The sequence below is a fragment of the Rhinolophus sinicus genome, linkage group LG09 (assembly GCF_036562045.2).
Source record: "Rhinolophus sinicus isolate RSC01 linkage group LG09, ASM3656204v1, whole genome shotgun sequence".
In the NCBI taxonomy this organism is placed as follows: Eukaryota; Metazoa; Chordata; class Mammalia; order Chiroptera; family Rhinolophidae; genus Rhinolophus; species Rhinolophus sinicus.
Window position 1 is genome coordinate 39,615,953 of NC_133758.1, and position 14,457 is coordinate 39,630,409.

Consider the following 14,457-nt stretch of genomic DNA (forward strand, 5'->3'; position numbering starts at 1 on the left):
TCCTACCTTCTCCCACACATTGTTTGGACTCAGCTTCCTTGATGGCAGTTACTATTTCTTTCTGTATCCTTGCATTGCCAGCACCCATTACAATCCCTAGCACCTGGTGGGCTCTCTATTCAGAGAAGTTACATACATTTTTCATGGTCATACAACTGGTTAAGTGTCAGAGAGCTGGGATTCAATCTAGCTTTCTGATTCTAAATTGTGTGTACATTCCGTTTCACTATACTGCCTCCAACCTTAGATTAAAAAAAAAAAAAAAAATGTTAGACATAGTTTAAAGTCCCAGTTCTTTCATTAATTCAACAATGATTGATTTCTGTAGAGGAGAGACTGTTCCATGACGTGACCACTGCCTGTCCTACGAGCTGGACCAAGGCCTGCAGGGGGAGATTTTTCACCACAAACACCCCTCAGAGACCATCTGATTATAATCGATGTTCCCTCTGGCATACATCAGCACCCCTCCCTTGCCTCCTGCTATGTGCTGTTTCCTGGAACAGGTTGTTGTCCTGACCTGATTAAGCATGTGAAGTCATTTTCCATACCTGGTAGCATTCACGTACTATTCCATTTTTATTCTATATAATTCTCTGGCACCTGTGAAGCGGCACAGAAGGCATCCACTGGTCTTGAGCTGCCCAAGTACACCTCACACGTAGGTTTCCCTTAATAAACTATGGTAACTGACAGACTGGAGTGGCCTCTTTCTTGGGTCTTTCCCTGCCCTCCACTTACGAGATAGATTTTCAAGCCTCAGGGCTTTTCCCCAGGTCTCCGTGTACTAACAATTTCCTAACATGGGTCATGCACTGTGTTAGATAAAGGGAGTAAACTGGCATACAAGGCATTCCCTCCCTGCCTTCAATATACTTCTAGCCTATGAAAGACATAGATCAATATGGAGGCATTTGTAGCACAGTGTGGTTAATGTTATCCTAGAAGTAAGTACAAGGCAGATTGGAAAGCCTACAAGAGGGACACGTAACCCAGTCAGAGAGTGGCAAGGAAGGCCCTTGGAGAGAAGTGATTTCTAAGCTCAGACTGCATGAAGCGTAAGCCTCAGAAGGATAACGAAGCTGTGGAAGAGATTTCAAGGCACAAAAGAACGACACGGACAAAGGTCCTGAAGTGTCAGAGCCTGCATCAGTACAGGGAACTGAAAGTTGTTCCTAACTGCTGATGTGTAAAACACCACGGTGATAATGATGAGGGATGAGTCAAGACAGTGTGAGCTTTATGATGCTAAAGAATTTAGACTACATCCCACAGCAATTAAAAGGCACAGTGGAATTTTAAGCAAGATAATTAATTGATCAGATTTAAAATTTGGAAACATCCTCTGACTACAAAGTAAAGAACAGATTGAGAATAAATTAAGATTGGGTGTGCTAGGTAGGGGCATAGGGGAACAGATAGGATGGAGAGAATGGAAGAAAAGAAACAAGAATACTTGCCACTGAGCTAGAGAATATAAGGGGGGAAGCAGGTTGCGGGAGTGGGTGGGATTGTCCAGTTGTATTGAGTGTGACTTACAGATTTGTGAGATGCGAGCATATAGAGGGGTAGTCAGCCACAGCAGCACATGACCTCACCCGGAAAGGGTATGAGAAGTGGTAGAGTTTAAGGCAGAACTTGCAACATCTAAGGGAAGGGCCAAAGACAAGGAGCTCAGGGAATTAAGGGAAAAGTATTCCAAGGAGGAGGGAAGGGGTCATGGGTGTTGAATGCTGCTCAAAGCGCAAATAAAATTAGGACTTGTAAGGGTCCATTGGATTTTGCAATAAGGAGGCCTTTGGTGTCCTCAGCAGGACCAATTTTAGTGGAGTAGTGGGAGCAGAAGCCAGGACAGAGTAGAGAGGAAATGGAGAGAGCCAGTATAGACCACTCGTTCAAGTAGTTTAATTCAGATGGAGGATTGAAAAAAAAAGGTTTTTAAAAGGTCACAGAGATTAATAAACACTTGTGCAGCAAGTACAGCGAGAGCACTTAAAGATGTAGAAGAGAGAGAATTGATGGAGTGAGGTGAGGAGGCATCATGAATATGGGTGGAGGCTCTGGCCTTAGATGGGAAGGGTAGGAAAAGTAGGAAAGGGTATGGCTGCAGGTACACTTGTACATTTGGTGGTAAGAAGTATGAGGCCTTCTCATCTAACAGCTCTTGTTTTCTTGGTAATGTAGGAGGTGAAGTTATCTGCTGAGCATGTGCTTGGGAGCTGGTAGGGTAAGGGATTTGAGAAAGTGAAGAACGTGCTGTCAAAAGCAGGAAACAAAGCTCAGTCCTGAGCTAGAAACATTTATGAACCACCCACAAATGTCTTATTCTCACTCTATTCTTTCTCCCTAAGCCATCTCCTACAAGACTCACAGCTTCAAGTCACTTCTACACAGATGATAACAAATTTATAGCTTGAGTCCAACCTCACCTCTGAGCTCTCAACCATCTACCATCACCTACACTTGAGTGTCTGAAAGGCTCCTTCAACTCCTTACCCCTCCAACTACAGCTCAGAATGGACAGGGAAGGATCTAAGATTGTTGGGCAGTGCTGAGAATTCAGTCAATGTTTAGTTTCATGCATTTGCAGTGTGGTCTGCTCTGTGCAAGACCCTATGCTAGCTTTTATGTCCACTCATTCTCCCGTTTGTCAGTTTTTCTCATATATTTTCATCTGCTTAACATGTCATTTCCCCAACCATTTCCATGTGTTCAAATCCGATGCATTGGAATGACTTAACTTTAAAAGTCATCTTTTGGGGTGGGCGGTTAGGTCAGCTGGTTAGAACGTGGTGCTAATAACACCAAAGTTGCTGGTTTGATCCCTCCATGGGCCACTGTGAGCTGCGCCCTCCTTTAAAAAACACACACAAAAAGTCATCTTTTCTGCAAAGCATTCATAGTCCCAGCTGGAAAACAAAACAAAGCAAAACTTTCTTCTTTTCTTCCTTATCTGAATTATTATTTTCTATCTCTTAATATACCTGCTGATTTACAAGTCTTATATTGTCTTAGCTGCATCACTGGGTTATGTTCTTGAAGGGAAGTCTGTTATCAGATTCATCTTTTATCTCTCAGCCTAAAACAGTGCTTTGCACATGTATCCACATACAAAATCATCTTTTACTGAGTTAATATATATTTACTGACAAATTAATAATCAATGACGAACGACAAATTCTCTGCTCTGGTAAATCTTTACATGTTATTATTGCAATCTTCTTTCCATTGGTAATCCTATAAAATGTCATAGATACTTGTGGGCGATTCGTAAATCTGTTTCTAGTTCTAAGTTCTTAAAGTACATTCCCACAGTTTCATTTTCTTGCCACTTGTCTTAAATTTACTATGTTGAAGGTACTCATTTCCCATTTCCTGGTTTTTCCCATGTAAAGCTGAAGCCAAGTGTATATACCACTCCTTCTAAATGTCTCTATTGTAGTCCTCACTAATCTAGTCTTTCCAAGTCCTTTAGAATTTACTTATTGCTTTTGGGTGTTCTTATGGCTTGTCTTTTTTGTTAGTTTTCGTTGTATACTTTGCCTCCCAATTAGATTATAAACTTCATGGGCCCAAGAATTGCCTATAAATGTATCACTTTTTGCCGCACTCCCTTCCTCCTTTCTCCAATCTCTCTGCTCTCCAATTCTTTCAGTTGAGAAAAAATAAGTACCACCAGAGGGCAGTAGAGAGGTCAGATGATAAGGATAGGAAAAAGGCCACAGGTTTAGCAAAGTTGATACAGTAGGACTTAACACAGATTTCTCTAGTCTCTTTAGCTTCATAGCAACGCATGTGATTTGCTTAATTCTGGGTGTTACGTTTCAAGAGAGAAAAGTACAAACTGTATATCAGAATGCCATGACCAATTGGAACATGAGCCCAGGTTGGAGCATCTGGGAACGCAAGAAAACAAAAAACAAGGCCGCTCATACTAGTTGTCTTTAACTTTTTAGAAGAATGGTGTGTGAAAGGGTAATTAAACTTATTCAGTTCAGCTTTATATTGAGAACTAACAAGTGAAGCTGTTTGGAGCCAGCGTTTGTCGCAGTAAGAGGAACTTCTAATAATAATGATGTTGGGGGGCAGTGGTTTGAGCTCGAAGGGGCAGAAAACGTTTCCCTTCTTCCCTTTAGGTTCTTTGGCTGGTCTCATAATTAGATTGACATACGGCAGATTGACAGGAGAAAAAAAAATTCTGTACATACCAGAGCCCTATAAAAATAGGAGACTTTCCCAGCAGTCAGGTAATTGAGGCTTATGTACCATCCTGAGCTAAGGCGAAGGGGGTACGTATCTGGGGCTTCAAAGGGGAGGAAGACAATTCACAAGAAGATGAGAAAAGCAAGTGTTTGGTTAACAAATGTCTGCCAGGCCATGCAGGTAAGTCTTTCTGATATAAAAGTTATCTCTGATAATAGCTCTCTTCCTGGTACAGGCCCCCTGTCTAAATTATTTTAGGCAGCTAAAGGAGAGGTAAAAAGCTCTGCCTGAGTCTGTTGGCCCCAATTGTCTTCAGCTCAAAATAATTTACATGCCAAAGTGGTGCCACTCCGGGGTGGCATATTCTGTTCCCCCTCAAGATGCACTGTGAAGCAGTGATCTGCCAGCCTATGAATTTCCCAGCCTCAAGAAATATCTCTTCAGAATGTGGTTAAGGACATTCCGGCTTTAGGTTTGGATGAGATTAATTCTGATGACTTCCAAATTTAAGATTTGATCTATACTTCCAATTCAGGCCCCAAGACTGGCCCATCGAATCCCCTTACTTAGATCTTTGTGACTTCAGTAAATGAACTGAAATCTCATACTTTGTAACTCATTGAGATTGGGGCCTTTGACTGGACCATGTCAGCTGTTGACAGGTGATGCAGGAATAGTGGAGGTTAGTGGAGATCTGGAAAAGAGATGTGTTTTAGAAGGCTCAGAAGAGCAAAGAGCAGTAGAGACCCTAAAGGAAGAGGTGGCTATTGAAAGAAAGGCGGTATTGACACGTTGTTAAAGATGAAGAATGAGAGCAGAGAGCAAGAAAGGCGGTAGTAGTGGCGTGTTAGGCTTTCTCTACATTCAAGGAATAGAGAAACCCTCAGGTTACATACATTAGGTAAAGAGTAGGAATTTATTGCAACAATGCAGAGATAAAAAGCAGAAACATCTGTGCTCTTTGAAAGGTTTTTGAAGATAATGCTGCAGCCACCAGTTATCACCCTCTCAGCAGGGAGACACACTTGGCTCTCTATAGAGTTTCCATACTGGGGTCTCCATCCTGCTCTCTCTGCTCTTGCATCTGCTGTTCCCGATTGCCTTTTTTTCTACTCTCCTTGATGTCCCATGGTTTCTGCTTTCTCTCTGCCTTCTCTTCCTTCTGTATGCCTTTCTTCATATACCCTGGCTGCAGACTCTACTTTGCATATTTCACAGTCAAACAGACCCAGAGAGAATCTAGATGGTTTAATTCTACTAAGTAGAGAGCTTTTCGTTTGCGCAGAACAGATCTCCCAGGCCTTTGGTAAGCCTAATAAAAAAGTGCCATTTCCTTAGGTCCTGACCCTACGCCTTCTGCTGAGTCAGGAATAATAGGCTGCAGAGGAAGCTCTCAAAATGGGCTATGGGCAGGGCAAACTTGCTGAGGCTTCCAAGAAAGGGTAGTCAGACACAGTGCTTCGCCAGATCATTATGGATGGGAAATCAGGGTATATTCGTGATGAAAAGAGCTAAGGGCTAAAGGTAGACCCAAAGATATTGCCCAAGCTGTTTGTGCCTTATGGGAAAAGCTATGAAAGGGAAGGGCTTGATTGAAAAAGAAAAAAAGAAGCTGTAGTGGATATTTTTGTGACTGTGGCTGCCCGTTATCTATTGCCCCTTCTTCTGATAATAGCACTGCATCAGGATAGTGTGTGTGTGTGTGTGTGTGTGTGTGTGTGTGTGTGTGTGTGTGTAGGTGGCATATACCGCTTCTATGGAAGGTAGTAGTGTAGGATTTTCAGTCAAGCTGCCCTGCCCTAGAAGTCAAAAAGTTCTCTCTCTCTCCTCTTCTGAAGAATGACAAAAGGACAGAAAAACTTATTCTTTCCCACTGGTGGCACCCAGGAAAAACCGTAGACTAGCTCTTCTACCCAGATCCCTGCAAGTGTGCTGGCCAGTCCAGATTTTCAGCTGTTTCTTTGATCCTGTCCAGTACCCTCCCTATTTGCTTAAGTTAAGTGCTTGTTGCTTGCAACTAGGAAACAACATATAGGGGACTTTTCTAAAATTTTCGAGGGAACCCAGCAAAATCAATCATTGGTGCTTGGACATCTGTGTGTCACACCCCTAGGAAAAGAGGGACAGGCACGGAATTAAGTCTACATAAAAATAATTTAATATTTGAAAATATACCAACTCACTTATTTCAGTTATTAAATAAACTGAGTGTAAAGGCACAAATGACCAGCTAAGGAAAAAAAAAATTTAAGACAGCTTTTAAGAGAGAAAAAGCCCCAGTGACCTCATAGCCTTGGTGGTCTGGAGTTATAACTACAAAGGGTTAATAGTATGTAGGTGTAGGGAATGGTTACTTTCCGCAGCTCAACGATTTATCTGGCTTTGCCTGCTGACATCTGACCTACTTTTTAGCATTCCAGGCAGTAATTACCAAAGCCCTCCCCAAAGTCTTAGTCCATAAAATCTTCCTTTTAATAAGATTTAACAAGCCTTTAGGGTGCTCCCACAGCACTTCAAAGACACACTAGCACCAGGGGAGTGTTTTCAAAACATGCAACGCAGGAAGTACATTCTGGGGTGTTTCAGACCTAAGACAAAACTACAGGGACACAAACGTCAGGTGCTGTATTCTGGAGGGAATTGGTGGGATATAGAGAGTGCAATAGGAGTAGAGAACTGTGGGCTCCTAAGGTTCCTGAAACAAGCAAACAAAAGAATCCTAGGCGGATCCAGTCTGAACCAGGCAATGGGCAATTCTGATGAATCGCATTGTGGTCTAAAGTTAATTAGACCATGGTTAATTTTTCAACTGGGTCAGTCAGGCATGGGAATGGTAGGGTAAAGGGCTCGTTACTCCCAAATCCTTTTCCATCCATCCGGAGCTCCCATTTCTGTTCCTATTCACATGCACTGTAGATAAGGATGACATACTAGTTACTTTAACATGCTCTATCTGCAATACTAAAATATCTACCTACTCATAAGCTCAGAGAAGAGTTTGAAGAAAATACTTATTGTTTCCAGAGATGCTGTCTGCCAAACGTTTCTTAAAATAGATTATGGCATGATTTGGGACAATATAGTAATTGATTTGTTGTTCTAGAACAGCAATGTCCAATATGGTAGCTGCTATCCACTTGTGGCTATTAAAATGAAAAGATTTAAATCTTCAGTTGCATTAGCCAAATTTCAAGAACTCAGTAGGCATTTGTGGCTAGTGAATACTATATTGGACAAAACAGAATTATAGAACATGTCCATCATCACAGAAAGTTGCATTGGACAGCAGTGTTCTACAATATCTGTACTAGGTTTCAATAAAAATGCCAGAGATATATTTTCCTAACCGTTATTGACGTAAATACGAAAGAGACTCCTTAGCCTAAAAATAAAAGGGCCTTTCAAAGTGAGAGGCAAACAAGAATTTATTTGAGATAAGAATAGCTATTCAGGAATCATTAATGCAGACAGAAGCCCAAATAATGTTAGCAGACGAAGACAATGGGTATTTATGAGTAAGGGAAGGGAAACAATTACATCAGTAAAGGAAGGCATTTCTATTGGTGCAGAGAACCCAACATAGTGATGTTAATTCTAAACAATGTTTCTAATTATCAGTTCAGTAGTCATAATAACTGCTTTTTTGTTATCTTTGCAAAAATTTCTTTGGGACACAATGTTGCCTAGGCCTAGTCCAAAATTATTTGCCCTGTTTTTAACATTTCAAGGTTTGAAATGCAAGGCAATACCTCTGGCATGGCAGCTCCAGCTCTGCTTTAAAGTGGCTCTGTTTATATTATTGCTTACGTGATGATATTATGAAGATTGGAACTTCTCTTATTGGTAATCATGATTATTTTCTATTACCTTCATCCTCCTATTGGCTAAGATCTGTTATTTATTTACAAATTCAAGAAGAGCAAAGTGAATTGGAAAATCAGAGTAGTGAATTTAGGCAGTTCAATCATAGTAAAAATGAAGACTTTAGGGGAATCATGGAAAATTATTTCAATAGTCAATTTTTATTTTGGCTCTGAAGATAATTTAGTATCCTTAGAAAATAAGACCTGAGGTTTCTTCTTCGCAAGGCAAATATGACTGCCTTCATTACTACACATTTTGCAGTTGAAGTATTGTGCTACTCAAGTCCTTTTTTATTAGTGAAAGATGATGCTAGCCTGGGATACACAAGCCAGGCTGCCTGTGCTCTCCAAAGACATTCTAAGATCTGCCGCGTGTCACATGTAGTGCTTAAATGTTCTCAGTACGTTTGTAGACTTGAATTGACTAAAAAACTACAGTCTCTTAAAAATGATACCTATTTGTTAATTTTTCATTACAAAAGGTTGTTTATTAAATACACTGGAGAATACAAGAAGTTGAAAAAATTTTCATATGCACATAACTTTACTTTGTCTCTTAGTTATACATAATTATATTCGAGTATAAACCTGCACATTACGCACTATGTTAACCCCTCTGGCTAGACCTGTTTTGCGTTGAGCCTGAAGGGGTGGACTCTTTATGAAAGATCATTTGATGGGGGCAAGAAGTGAAGGACATTTTGTAAATCCTTATCTCTTTAAGCATCCCTCATTCATATCTATCTCAGAACGGTTACACCTGTATGGCATTTTAAGACCATCCTTTGTCGTGTGAAAAGGAAAACGGGTGTAGTTAATTCACAATGCCAATTAAGTTCCCATGGGCAAGTCGCAACCAGAGCAGAAAAGAAAAAATGTGGGCAACTGGGTGATGTATTTGTTTAATAACAAATTTCCAGAGCATTAACCCAATACTCATATTTACTTCGGCTTGGGGGGCGGGGGTCCCGTCCACACCACAGCTCCTACGTGTCCTTCGGTAGTGTCCACTGCTTCTTTCCGGGTGTGGTGGGAGGAGCGCAGAGGCTTTGGCCCCTCCTCGCAGGCGTTGGCAAAGCCTGGAACCGGCCCCGGGTGGTCGAGGCGGGACTGGAGCGGGGCGGGGGCGGGGGCGGGGGCTTGCCGTGTCGGAGGCGGGGCCCGAGGCTGAGCGCGCTGCGGAGTCCGCCCGCCGGTCACATGCTGCATAGGCCGGGCACAAATAACAGAGGCGCGCACACTCGCGCTCGTGGGGCGGGCGGCGCGGAGAGGCGGTACCACTGCCTCGCTGAGCCGTGTCCCCGTGTCTTGCGCTCCTCCGGGTTCTCGGCGCTGGGATCAGGGAGACTGCCCTTCCGCGGTGCCGCGAGTCCTCGGTGAGTGCGAGCCTGGTGACGGCTGCCTCCTTGGCGTGGGTTGAGCAGACGGGAAGCAGCCTGGGGTCGTGGCCTACGTCCCTGGAGCTCTGCGTGCCGGGTTGACCGCGTAGGTCAATTTCCGAAGCCGGCTCCCGTGAGAGCGGGTTCCACGCTGCGTGGTCCTCGGGGGGAAGTCTGTCCGCACCTGGTGGGGGGCGCGTGCTCGTTTCCCGCGCGCCTCTGAGGATGATGAGAGTCGTGGCGTGGCGATGCTGGGCTCCAAGCCCGAGTTCGGCTTCCTGGCAGCCGCTGGCTGCTCCAGAGCTGCAAGGAACTTGTTAAAAGTAGCAAGCTGTTGGCATTTGTTGCACTTCCACTGGTGGTGCTACGATTTCGTGCTGATGCCACATGCATTCTCTACCAAGTCATCAACTGCGTGCTTTCTCGATATGTTGATGTTTGCATCATAACTTAGTTTCCTACTAATGTGAGGAGAATTGATTCACAGGGGAAGTCACGAGCTGATCATGTGACCGTTCTCACTGTACAGCGTGGATAATTCGACAAGCATGAAAAACTCAGAGGGATTCAGAAACAATATGAAAGATTGCAGCTGCACAATAGAAACAAAGCTTCATTTACTCGGTAGCCCTATTGATTGGAAGGAGGCATTGGAAAAGATTGTCCTGATTTTGTTAATATTAGCTTTCAGTTGTGGAAATCGTCGCTTTATGCAGACTGTATTGTGAAGTTGAACTGTTGGCATTGTGATATTAAGTTAACTTAATCACGGTGCTTGAATGTTACAAATTTGGGTATTAGGTTTTTGTGGATAGTTGGTAATATAATTAAGTCAGCGATGTTTTCCCTGAAAACTTTAGCCTTAGTATTGTAGTTAATGCATTCTGGATATGAGTTAAGAACATCGTCAGCTCTTTAGCCAACATTTGGAAAATACTCTGTTGGTTTGTTTTGAGGGCTAGCAATGTTCTGTTCTAACCCTGATAGAATTTTTTGCAGTCAGTGTGGTAGGTATAATTTCTGAATCCCCCAGCTGAAAATTTAAGATCTCTGTATTAATTGTAGAATAGTTACAAAATCCACTCTTTTCATCTCCTAGTTCTAAACGAGGGACTCTACTATCTGTGGGGGAAAGTGAGATAAAACTGTCCTTTTTAAAAGTTAACTATCATTTTCTTTCTCCCAGGTAGAGCAACTTTCCTCAGCATTGAGCAACTGATATTCAAAACAGAGGAGTCAACTGCTGCAAGTTGAGTAGATTTATCTGAAGCAGTTGTTTATCTCAGTGTAGGGTTTTGCCAAGGTCTGTTTATCAGATGACACTTGGCTAAATGTCTCATTGTTCGTTGGCAGAAATTTGCGGTGGGTGGCTAATCCTTGTCTCTGGAGCCAGCTGTTGTGCAGGTGTTATACCTGTAATTCAGAGCAACTGAAAGTTATTTCCGTAAAAAAGACCATTGCTCCCTACTTTTCCCCCTGAAACAAAGGGAAGTGATACTTGTTGAGAACCAACAATTAGGTAGATATAATACACAGACAACAGTATGGTGGTTACTAGAGGGGAAAGGAGGTTGGGGGGAGGTAGAAAAGCATAAAGAAGTCAAGTATATGGTGACAAAAGAGACGACTTTGGGTGGTGAACACACAATGCAAATATACAGATGATGTATTATATAGAATTGCACACGTGAAACCTAATCTTATTAACAATGTCACCCTAACAAATTTAAATAAAATTAAAAGCAGGGTTAATGGAAGTATGAGCAGTTAACTATATTTTACTCTTATCACCAACTTTAAATAAAAAATTAAAATATGAAAAAAGAATACAGCCAGTTTCTTTTGAGTAATAACGTGGTGTAGTGTCTGTTAAATAAAACATTTTCTTCTTGTGTCTTTATTTTACTTAGAGGTGCATTTATATTTCTAATCAAATTTTTAAGTTGGAACTCTGCTGTGGCAATTTCTTACATCTTAATATGACTGGAAGCTGAGCTTTTGTACATTGTATGAATTCACTGAGAAGAGTAGTCAGTAGCAAGTAGAAATCAGCTTAACTAATAACATATGGAGGAGAAAGAATACGATAGCAAGTGCATATGAGAAATTTGAAGTGGTTCTGAACCTTGTCAGTTTTTTCAAGCCAAGCCTGATGGTGGTCAGAACTTCACTGATGACTGGTAAATTCTCTCTGGTTCTAGAAAGAGGGCAGTTGTTAGCAGTGTAGGCATCAGCTTATACCATCTGGCCAGAATTTATTAATGAGATGTCAAAAAAGATACTGTCATGCCCTCTCTACAGTATACGTTGGTTATCTTATGCCATATAATTACAGGATGTTCTTGATTCCCAGAAATGTTGGCTTTTGCCTCACTTCACCCACTAATAAGGCGGGCAAGAAATAGAAATAGTCTTAATGCTTTTAGTTAAGAGTTATACTAGGCCACTTAATCTGAGTTCTTTGACTCATCCACTCGCAAATAGGAAATTACTATATAGTGAAAGCAGTCCTTAACTACATTTTCCTATCATGTGATGATGGAAAGTAACCACATTTTTAATTTCTTGTTTAACGTTTTTCTTTAAAGAGAAACTTCTGAATATATGGTATGTAACTGGTCAGTATTATACATTCGTTTGGAAGATAATTTTCAAATGTGAAATAATCAAAATGGGGAACCTTTATATTTTGTCAGTAATTCAAGGATTTTTATCCTTGAAAGGTAACAATCAACCTTCTTAGTATTTTTATTATCTAAAACTGGATTTATCTAATTTGTGGACATCTCTGGCCTTTCCTTTTATGGATCCAATCTGTTTTGAAATAGTAATGACTTTCAGAATCAAGTCAAATTCCAATCAGTTTAGCATCTCAGGGTTCTTGATTGTTGAAGTAGATAAAATGTATAGCAATTTAAGGTTAAACAGTTTCATAAAGCAAAGACATGAAGCTTATTTAATTTTCACCAATTTTGATAAACATTAAAATTTTCATTTGAATAAAGATAAAATGATAAATATCTTGCAAGTAGGATTTTTCTTTTACTATGTTTATGTGGCATCTAAGGCACTGAGTGTGTAATGAATACGAATAAGAAGGTAATGTAAATGTGTCAAATACGAAGTGAATAATAGGGTGTAAACATTTTATGATAGATTGATTTCAGTGGTTTACAAACTAATATGAAATGTTACAAATATAGTCCGTTCTCTTATTTCTCCTTCAAAAGAGACAATGCCATTTATCTGGGCTTATGAAGTCTTATCAAGGGAGTTAGAGAAAAAGTTTCACTGAATTAAAAATTGAATGATTTTTAATTTTATATATTTTAAAAGAAAGAGTGAGTGCTTTCTAAAGTAGACTTTAAAATTTGTTGTTTTTTTCCTTAAATTGCCATGTTTTGGATATCTCATTTCAGTTAGTAAATAAAGCTCCTAAAATGAGTAATGCAGAGTTGACTTAATGCTCACACATGAACAGTAACTAGGATCAGTGGCATTTAATTTTAGAGGCTGATTTGAGTTTTATGAAATATATACCATTAATATTATTTCACCCCCTGAGTTAAGTTCTAGATTCTGGTTGTGGCTTTACTGTCATACAACACTTAGCAAGTAACTTTACCTTTGTTCTTTCCAGTTTCTCCATCTCTAAAATCAGTATTAGATTAAATATGAATCTCTACCAATGTTGAATTTCTAAAACAAAAATGCATTTAGTTGTGTTTATGTTATAACAAATGTCATAGTTTTCTCTCTATATACACATATGTTTGTATATACATACACATATGTGTATACACATACATACATGTATGGTCATACCAGAGAACTTACTGATTGTTTGCTAGTAACTAATAAGATTGAGAGCAAAATTTATTGTTTCGCTATTGCTGTGATTTTACATAGTAACTTTAATTTTTAATACTTTTCTCATATTAAAAGAATATATTATCACAAAGAGCCAACACCATTGAGCAGCTACTTTGGAATGCAGTGCTAAGCACACTACGGATTTTTTTGTTTCTAAGATTTAGATTGTAATATATATGTATTTGTTCATGAACACATTTAATTTTTTTCACTATTCAAATTCCTACTATACAATGTGTTTCAAATATTTTAGTGTAATACCAACCATAAAATCAGTACTTGAGAATTTAAAAAATAATCACAACAGAGTTGTAACAATTTTTGAATAATTAGGCTCCAGTTGGCTTTGTTAATAGGATAAAAGCTATTTGGCAATTGTGAGAGCCATATGTCAAATGCTTCCTGATTTATTTTTTTATTGTGGTAAAATACACATGACACAAAATTAACTTTTTTTCCATTTTCAAGTGTACTATTGCATGGCATTAAGTACATTCACATTGTTGTGCAACCATCGCCACCATCCATTTCTAGAACTTCATCATCCCAAAAGGAAATTCTGTCCCCATTAAACACAGACTCCCCATTCCCTCCTCCCTCAGCTTCTAGTTATAACCATCCTACTTTCTGTTGTATGAATTTGTCTAGTACCTCATATAATAGTGTAATAGTATATCTGCCCTTTTGTTTATGGCTTATTTCACTTAGCACAATGTGTTCACGGTTCATCCATGTTGTAGCATATATCAGAATTTCATTCCTTTTTAAGGCTGAATAATATTCCTCTCTGTGTGTGTGTGTGTGTGTGTGTGTGTGTGTGTGTGTGTGTGTGTACCACATTGTTTTTCTATTGCTCCATCACTGGACACTTAGGTTGCTTCCAGCACTTGGCTGTTGTGAAGAATGCTGCTATTAACAGGGGCGTGCAGATAGCTCTTTGCGTCCCTGCTTTCAGTTCTTTTGGGTACACATAATACCATATGAATTACGGATCATATGGTAATTGTAGGCTTAACTTTTTAGGAACTGCTTTACTTTCATAATGTTTTATGAAGTCCAGTTGAAGTATGTATTGATAAAATTAGCTGGGATTTCTTTGAATTTTTAGCTTTTCATATACCATTAACTCAAAGGATACA

At 40.0% G+C, this 14,457-nt stretch overlaps 1 protein-coding gene across 2 annotated transcripts in view; it reads left to right on the forward strand.

Moving 5' to 3' along the window:
* Window positions 1–9,306: 9,306 nt before the first annotated feature.
* OSBPL1A (oxysterol binding protein like 1A) overlaps window positions 9,307–14,457 on the forward strand; it is a 211,418-nt gene continuing 206,267 nt past the window's right edge. The window contains exon 1 of one of the 2 annotated variants that reach the window (XM_019741214.2): window positions 9,307–9,442. The gene's annotated coding sequence lies outside the window, so the exon portion shown is untranslated. The remainder of the gene's footprint in view (window positions 9,443–14,457) is intronic. The other variant, XM_019741215.2, reaches the window with a different exon arrangement.